The sequence below is a fragment of the Cyanistes caeruleus genome, chromosome 7 (genome assembly GCF_971803275.1).
Source record: "Cyanistes caeruleus chromosome 7, bCyaCae1.hap1.1, whole genome shotgun sequence".
NCBI lineage: Eukaryota > Metazoa > Chordata > Aves > Passeriformes > Paridae > Cyanistes > Cyanistes caeruleus.
Genome location: NC_141707.1, coordinates 18,223,679 through 18,232,298, shown reverse-complemented (window position 1 = coordinate 18,232,298; position 8,620 = coordinate 18,223,679). Strand labels below are relative to the sequence as shown.

Here is an 8,620-nt window from a genome sequence, read left to right as displayed (position 1 = left end):
AAGCAAATGTTATGCTCTGTTTGCACCCTGACTCTGCCCAAGTAATGGAGACTTGTGTCAACATATGACTCCACTGGCTGAAATGGTTTCAGGGCACAAGGGAAGGGCTCTCATGAGTCAAAGATGTTGTCAAATGTTTCTCGTTGCAAGAAAAAAATAAATCATGACCTGTGCTTCCCCATTACTGCAAATAATGAGATTAAATAAAAAAAAATTAAATTATAATATTTGATTTAAATAATTTTAATAGTTCTAGGGTCTTTTGGTCTCATATTTTTAAGATTTCTGGAACAATCATGACAGATAATTATTTTTTAAATTAGAAAATTAGTCCACAATTCTAGTTCTCGCTGCTACACTGGCAGACCTCTTCTGTGTGCTCAGCTCTCAGCAGAAAGGTGCCATCTTCACTTATGGCAGCCAGGCACCTGGTACAGCTCCACCAGCCAAAAAATTCCCTGTTGTCGGTGTGTCTTGAGAATCATTACCACTGACTATCAGTATAATAACAACTGTGTGCTGGAGCTGTGGCAGCAGGGCTGCTCTGGCAGTGCTGGGGAAAGGACAGCCCCCAGAGCCAGGTGTCTGTGCTGCCAGTGCACAGGTAACCTCTGAACCCCGGTGTGACAAACAACCGCCAGCAGCTCTGTGTGTGTTTAAACCTGCACTCAAACCCCGAGGATAAAACCTGCATTCTGGCCTGAGGTTTGTCACAGCTTCCCTGCAATGTCAGCTGTGCACTGTGGAGCTGCCTGGTGCCACCCACGCCAAGTCCAGCCGTTCTCACAGTGTGAATTCGTGGATTTACACCTGTGTGCCTTTCTGTGGCTCTCAGACTTCCCAGCCCTAGCAAAAGCTTTATCTCTTCTATTTCTGTCTTGCCCAGCATGGGAGCAATACCTTTCGTTTCCAGCCTCTATCTATCTATACCATGTGTGTAGGTCTCAGAGGCTGTCTCTGTTTGAGTGATGAGAAAGTGCAGCCAAGTTACAGGAAAGAGGATGATAATTAGAGCAAAAGAAAGAAATTAGGAGGAGTATGGCCCAGGGAACGCCAAAATCAACATCTCCTGTACTCTTTTAGAATGTATTTTGAGAATCCTAAGAAAACTCTGCTTCAAATTCTGGTTGAGGCAAAAACCTGAGATGAAGCCTATTCCTCATTTTGTCTCACCTGTTTGAATGTAAAGCATTCTCAGACTGACGGAGGATTGTTTTCCCCCACATACTAAAGAAAGGACAGTGACAAGTGTCACCTGTGACACTGGGTGAAGTCCACACAGAGCAGGCTCCCAGGCTCTCTGGGTGGCAGAGAAGGCAAAGAAGGTTCAGCAAAGAGTGCAAAGTCTTCTGGTTTGTCAGTAGCTCTGGGATCTGAGTTCTGCAGAGAACAGGGAGGAGAGAAAGGAGAGCAAACAGGGCATTATCCCAGCTGTATAAAGATTTACTGAGAGCACCTTCTCAACTAAGGTGAGCAATAATTTTCTACATGTCTGCACATCTCTTATTCACACTGCTTACAGGGTATTTTTAATGATGGAAATAAAATATTTGAAGTTAAGTTGAGTAGACAGACATTGTTTTAAACTGACATATAACTAGTATAAAAAATATATTCTTTGCAAAAAATGAATGAAAACACACAAAACTGAAATTTTAACTGTTTTTTTTTTTAGTCCATTTGAATGAGTCCTCCATCCTTCTGCAGGAGAAGGCAGAGAAAGGGAGAAGTGTTTGAAAGTCAAAATACTACTTTGCACATCTTTAATGTTTTCCATTCTAGGGTCTCTAGTGCTTTACAAGCTTAATGTGATTAACTTTATGCTCAGTAAGCAGTTCTGCCCATAAAAATAGGTAGGTCTTTACAGGATTAGGGCCTCAATTTGTCCTTAAAGTGATGAGCAGTGAATATCACTGCTTTAACAGAGCTGTATAAATAACAGATACTGTGATTTGCCTAAAGATCTGTCAAAATGAAAATTGTATGGGATTAACCTGAAATAAAACTAAAGAGAGCTCAAATTTGCAGCAAGCTGCAAGAAAAAGTAAAGCAGGGAGAAATTAAAAAAACAACCCCAAACATAATGAAACATTTCCTTTGATTAAAATATGAAACATTTCTTTCTTAAAGCTCTTAGAATGTCATTCTTTAGAATAAAATTAAAATTATTTAAAATTACCAGTTAGAAATGAAATAGTAATTCTCAGTATGTCAAACTGAAACATACTTTTCTTTGTACACAGCATGACAATTGTCACATTGTAAAAAACGTCCTTTGCTGAGGAATGTTTTGTGGTGTCTGCGCTAGGGCTGGTCAGGTGGAGCTTGGCTGTTGGGGGAGTGCTCCCTCGGTTTGGAGTGGTTTCAGGGGCAGCTGCACTTGTTCTGCTGATTGTCCCAGGGGTGTCCTACTCAGGACACAGCCTGTCCCAGGGATGCCCCACTCACTCAGGGCACAGCCGGTCCCAGGGATGCCCCACTCACTCAGGACACAGCCTGTCCCAGGGATGCCCCACTCACTCAGGACACAGCCTGTCCCAGGGATGCCCCACTCACTCAGGACACAGCCTGTCCCAGGGATGCCCCACTCACTCAGGACACAGCCTGTCCCAGGGATGCCCCACTCACTCAGGACACAGCCTGTCCCAGGGATGCCCCACTCACTCAGGGCACAGCCGGTCCCAGGGATGCCCCACTCACTCAGGGCACAGCCTGTCCCAGGGATACACCAGTTTTGCAGCACTGAAGCTCCCGGATGGGCAGCCACAGAGGCCTGAAGGGATCTGATTCTCTAATGCCACAGACCCATCTTCTCCTTGTGCCCGAGCTAGCCCATCCCATCTCCTTCAGGCATCCCTTTGCCATTTCTGTCTCCTCTCACATCTCTTGTGACACATTTTGTGCATGCAGATTGCACAGAAAATTACTCTTTGTTTTGTTGTTTGTTTTTTTTTTTTTTCTGATTGTTTCTTCTCACTGTGTTAGTTACGGAAAGATTTAATACTGAAAAACGGGAAGGGTCTAATAATCTGAAAAACTTGCAAATCATTTTCTAATAAAAGCCACTCAGAGGATAAGCAATAGCAGACCTCCTGCACAGGAAAAGGGATGAGAAGTCACACAGCAAGACTGCATTCTCATGGACTTCAAGAGGGGTTTGATGACCAGGGTTTAGGGCTGAGAAAATATGAAAAGTTCCCTGAAGTCCACTGCTAGCTCAATGGAAGAACAAATGACAAAAATATTTATTCACTGAAGTAATATAAAAAAATAAATATGTACGAAATAATTTCAAAATTACTTAAAATTTAATGTGAAATTATGTGTCCACCAAGCAAATGTTAAGACTTGGACTTCATATAATTTACTGCTAAACAAAATCCTGTTTCATTAATAAGGACTCAAAAATTAGTTGAAAAATGTTGCTTTTCGAATTATATGCATTATCACCAAAACATTATTTTATTTTTACTTAAACACTTTATTAACAACATACATAATGTGCTACTGATATCTTCTATATTTATCTTTGTAACAGCACAGGTGATAGGTTCTGTTTACTTTTGTAGGTGTAAGTATTTTCAGGACTGCAGAAAAGCTTTTGGCCAAATGACTTTGTGCTGCAGTTCTGCAAGAGTGGAGAGAACATGTGCTTCTTTTCCAAATAAGTCACACACAGTAATGAGATCAATTTCGAGTTGAAAAGAACAGCCTATTTTGTTATTTCAAAATCCATGAATAGACACAGCAAGTGAGGATGAACTCAACTAATTTCAGAAAACTGAAGGTCCCCAGCACAGGTTTTTGAGAACATTTGCAAACAGATGCCTCTGGGAATTTTCAAAACTACCTACAGGTCACCTTGTATCCATCGATTCCTTTGGAAGCAGGAACTTGATTGTCAGTGCAGTTTTGAAAATCTCATTACACCTCTGCTGCAGATCAGGAGTCCTAATATGTTGCTTAGAGCGACAAGAAACAAGCTTCCCATTCACTAAGTGCAGTCAATACAAATGTAATGCTAATAACTATTTTAATAAATGTTGCTATTGATACTTACAGAAAAAAGGGGCTAGTAACATCATGTTTCCAAAATCTCAGTTTGTACATTTTGTGTGCTCTAATTGTACATTCATTTTGATACAAATTAAAAAACAGCTTGTCTACTGAAATTGAAGACAAAGTAAACTAATGTAATTTAAGGATTTTACAACATAATTTGAATAAATACATGTTAAATTTTCTGCTTAAATAAACATGTATGAACAGTATATAGTAAGAAATCTCCACCTGGAGTAAAGGCTATATGCAGTTGCAATTTTGAATGATTATGCACTTCACTAAGAGCAAAAACTTTCAGAATAACAAGGGAAATTGCAAATGCAAACCAAGATTAAAAGCAGTTATTCAAATCAAGATTCCATGATTTGGATCTGTAATTTATATCACCTTGATTTACATGTCAATCCATTGTGCTTACAGTATTTTCCTCTAATGTAATTAAGCTCTCGAATTGGAGACCATATAGTTGTACTGAGCAGCAAAGACATCTTTCTAATCTCTCTGATTCCATTTTACTCATCTGTTAAGGGAGAATAAAAACTTTTGTCTTTTATGGGTGAAGGTACCATGCAAATGCAAATGATATTATACAGAATGGTAATTGAAATGGTAAAGGAGCAAAGGGTTTTAATAAAATGACAATTCAAGACACATGTAAGTGTCCCTTGTGAATGTTGATTGAAATGAGGAAAGTTAAGAGTGAATTTTAAGTGCCCATAGAAAAATGCATTGAATGTTAAGAGTAAATTAAGAAGTGCACAGGCCAAGGGACAGAGCTGTCTCAGAAACGGAAAAAGAAAGAACTGAAATATTCCTTTGAGGATTTGGGACAAAGGATCATTCAGTCCTTGATAACAGTGCAAAGCAGGTTGGGGAATAGGCTGTGGGGAACACAGGCATAGTGACACTTCAAAAGACACAGGAACTTGAAAAAGTTGAAAATGCAGTTAGCGACAGATTTGGATCTGAAGAGAGAAAAAAGCAATAGTGAGCACAGCTGGATATGATCTTTGATGTTGAATTACACAAGGTTTAAGAAGAATTAGGGCCTTTAGAAGATACTGTCATTGGAAATTCTAAGAGGCAACTCCAGGGCAGAGCAAAGGCCAAATTTTCCTCTCTGCTCCAGAGGCCAGAGCCACTGCTGGCAGGTTGCTCTGGCAGAGGCCTGGCCAGGTAAGCCTGGCATTCATCACCCTGCAGCTGCTCATGGCTGCCAGGAGACACCCACTCTGAGGGGTCGAAATGAAGGGAACCATAAAGGTGAAGGAGCCAGCAGTGGCCTCTCAGGTACACAGAAACCAGCTCTGGGATATTCCTGCCGAGCCCTGTGCACAGCCTGCGTGCCAGGCCGCGCCGTTGGGAGCCAAGGGTAAGGGTGAGTGCTGAGGGAAAGGTGTGCATCTATGGGTACACAGAGGGATAGGTGTGCTGCCAGCCCTCTGCACAGGCTAGGGAAACAATCCTCTCCTGTTTGCAGCACTGAGAGCTGTGGCAGTACGCGTTCAAACGTAACTAAAAGTTGCCAAAAAGCAGTACATTGATATGATGCTAGCAGTAGCAGAAGAGCCGTGACAAAACAGCTGCAGGAAAGAGGGATGTCACCTGGCGCTTCTCATATTAACAGGGGCATCCACACTAGCAGTGTTAAGACTCACCAGTACATAAAAGGTACTGCTGAAAATGTTAAATGTGATTTTTACCTTTTGAGAAAACCTGTTTATTTTCAAAATGTACATGGGAGCATGTAAGTGAGGCAACAGAACACAGTGGGGAGAATCTGACTTGCTGATGGACGCTCTCTCAAAAAAGGCAGAAGAGAAATATTTTCCAGCATTATCTGGCTAATGTGAGAGCTGAGGAGGAAGGCAGGACAACCTCACCTTCTTCTTAGGAGGAGTTCTTAGGGTGAAGCTATTTACTCCTGCAGGGTATAGAGAACTTGATAATTGTGAGAATGGTACTTCTGTGAAATGTCAGATCTTTGTAGTAAGCAGGAATTTAAGGCCAAGCAGGCATATATTGCTACTGGCATGTAAAATCTCCCACTTTGTTTGCTCCAGAATTTGCACCCCAAAGTGGAACAACAACCAGGAGAAGAGAAGAAAGGCACCATCCCTGTAAGTCCTCTGAGTCTCTCTTCAGACTGCCTCACAGTCAAATCATGAGAACGAAGAGTTTAATGCCAAAGGACATTTTCTCTGATGCCTAATCAATCCTTTCCTTCTCTCCTCCATGCCTTCCTTTTCTTGCCTTTGAATGTGCACAATTACCACTACTAATGGAGTCTCACTGGTGAAGATAGCAGTTGAGAAAATACCAGTAACTAAAGTTTTTACAGCACTAGTTTAAAAAATATAATCTCCTTTGAACTGAAAAACAAACAAATATATAAAAATCACATATTTTAATGGATTACAACTGAGGAAACTATAGGACAGTGAGCTATACTCTGCCTAAGATAAGGCTGTGTTCTCACTTTTCCTCATTTTACTCTCTGCTCAACTGGTTGGCAGTTATGATGCTGACAGTTTAATTCTAATTTCCAAATCAGTGTCAACAACTATTTCTTTCTCTGGAAATGATACAGGAAGACCATAAACGACGCAGAGTGTGATGCCAAACAAGCCCTTTCCTTTTGGCACACCAGGAGAAGAAAAAAAATCCAACGCAAGAAAAGATATTCACAGCTATTTCTTCTTCTTGGAAAGAGCAAACCAAACATAGTGCAAGAAATATTTTCCCAGCTGGCATGGGCAGTTAAGGCCATCATTTGGTTGCATCAGAAGATGTGACCAAATTACATTTGATTCCTTTGCTTAAGTTACAGATACGTCTGCTTCTAAAATTTAATCTCGTGAACTGAAAAAATCTTATTGTATCAATGATTTTGTGTCTTTTCTGAAAAAAATAGATCATCACTTCAGGAGAGACAAGAGGAACTGACATTAATCCAGGGAACAATGGATCAAATGTAGACTTGCTTCCTATATATCATTTAGGCACAAAGTTTTGGTTATGCTGGGCTGGACTGACCTTGACAAGGGCCCAGGTGAATGAATGAGGTAGCTCACTTTATGCTGCTGCTTAAAATGGAGCTTTGAGAAGTAAACCTTCACTTTGTCACAACCTGCTTTTTACAGGCACCATGCTTCGTACCAACTCACCCCAGTGGAATGGATCCCATTCAGCTTTTTTTTTTTTACCCTATATTGCTGGATAATAGAGTAGAAAATGTTCTTAATTTTGGTATCAGTCCTGGGGAGATCATTAAAAGTAAATGCTTATCAATGAAGGCTTGATTCAAAATGTTTCTGAAAAGAAATGATCTCCAGTATTTGCCTAGAACACTTAACATGAAACCCCTGTGAGCAACCTCTTCCCAATTAGCCTGTGCTACCCCGTCCTGAAGCCTGGTGCACAATATCCATAGCTTCTGCTGCAATAGGGCAATCCTGTTGCCTTCTATATTAAACACGTCCTCAACACCTCACAGGATGTGGTCTTCAAGCTCCAGTTCACAAGCACATGTGCTTAACTTAAGCATGTGAGTAGTCCCATTAATGCTGAAGTGCTTAAAGTTAACCATGTATGTAATTGCTTGCAGGGCTGTTTCCTTAATTAGCTACACTCATCCTTTAATCCTCCCTGTCTTTTAACCTCTGCACTGTTACATGCCTCAATTTCTTTAATCAGATAATAAACATTAGGGAAGTTGTTATTTACTGCTTCTGCTTCAGGAGTGAACTAAAAAAAGATGGACTCTTGGATCCTTTTGTAGAGACCTGTAGGATCTGTAGAGACTTTTTACTAAAGATGGTAAAAATAAAATACAATGGCATAAAAAAAGTTTGCAACTTTTGAAAAGCATCTTAATTTTCCTTTCGTTAAGTGGTATTTTACACTTCCTGAATGCATGTATTGATTTCTTGATGAGATTTTTCCTAAGTTTAAAAATTGCACATTCCATGTTTGATAAACTTCCAGGTATAACGAAAGTTCTGTTACACTTTCAAAGCAGCAAATCAATACTGAAATGCAGTAATGCAAAAGTGACAGAATGGCACATTAAAACAAAACTTGTTCCAAAAAAAAAACCCTCCACAAAACCAACAGCAACCACCCTGCCATAAGTTCTAGAAACACAAAATAGAGCAGGAATGAAACCAAACAAAACACCTCTGGCAAAAGTAGTTTGGAGAGAACATTTTCCAATTACTGTCTTTCATTAAAAGTGTCTGCCAGTTGCACTTCAATATGCTGGATGCACTGCCTGCTTTCCGCCAATCTCTCCTTATCAATTTTGAGGATGCCAGGAGGGCAAGAAAGCACATTTGCAGTCATCAGGTTTCACTGCCTTTTCTACTCCCTTGACCTACTTCTTTTTTTCACTAATCTTTACATTTTCTCTTTTTTTTTTAATTCAGCACATTAGCATTCCTCCAAATTTTTAATTATAGTCCCTGGTAATTCCCTGGAGCCCACTGCTTGAACTTTCTCTGCTTGCTTTACCTCTAAGTAAAGACCACCTATAGTATACTTTACCAGAGCCTAACCC

At 40.3% G+C, this 8,620-nt stretch overlaps 1 long non-coding RNA gene across 1 annotated transcript; it reads left to right on the top strand.

Annotated features, from left to right (window-relative positions):
- Window positions 1-5,246: 5,246 nt before the first annotated feature.
- Window positions 5,247-8,141, top strand: LOC111932036 (uncharacterized). The gene is made up of 3 exons (XR_015289364.1): window positions 5,247-5,352; window positions 6,126-6,182; window positions 6,653-8,141. It is a non-coding gene; the product is annotated as an uncharacterized LOC111932036 (long non-coding RNA).
- The last annotated feature ends 479 nt before the right edge of the window (window positions 8,142-8,620 follow it).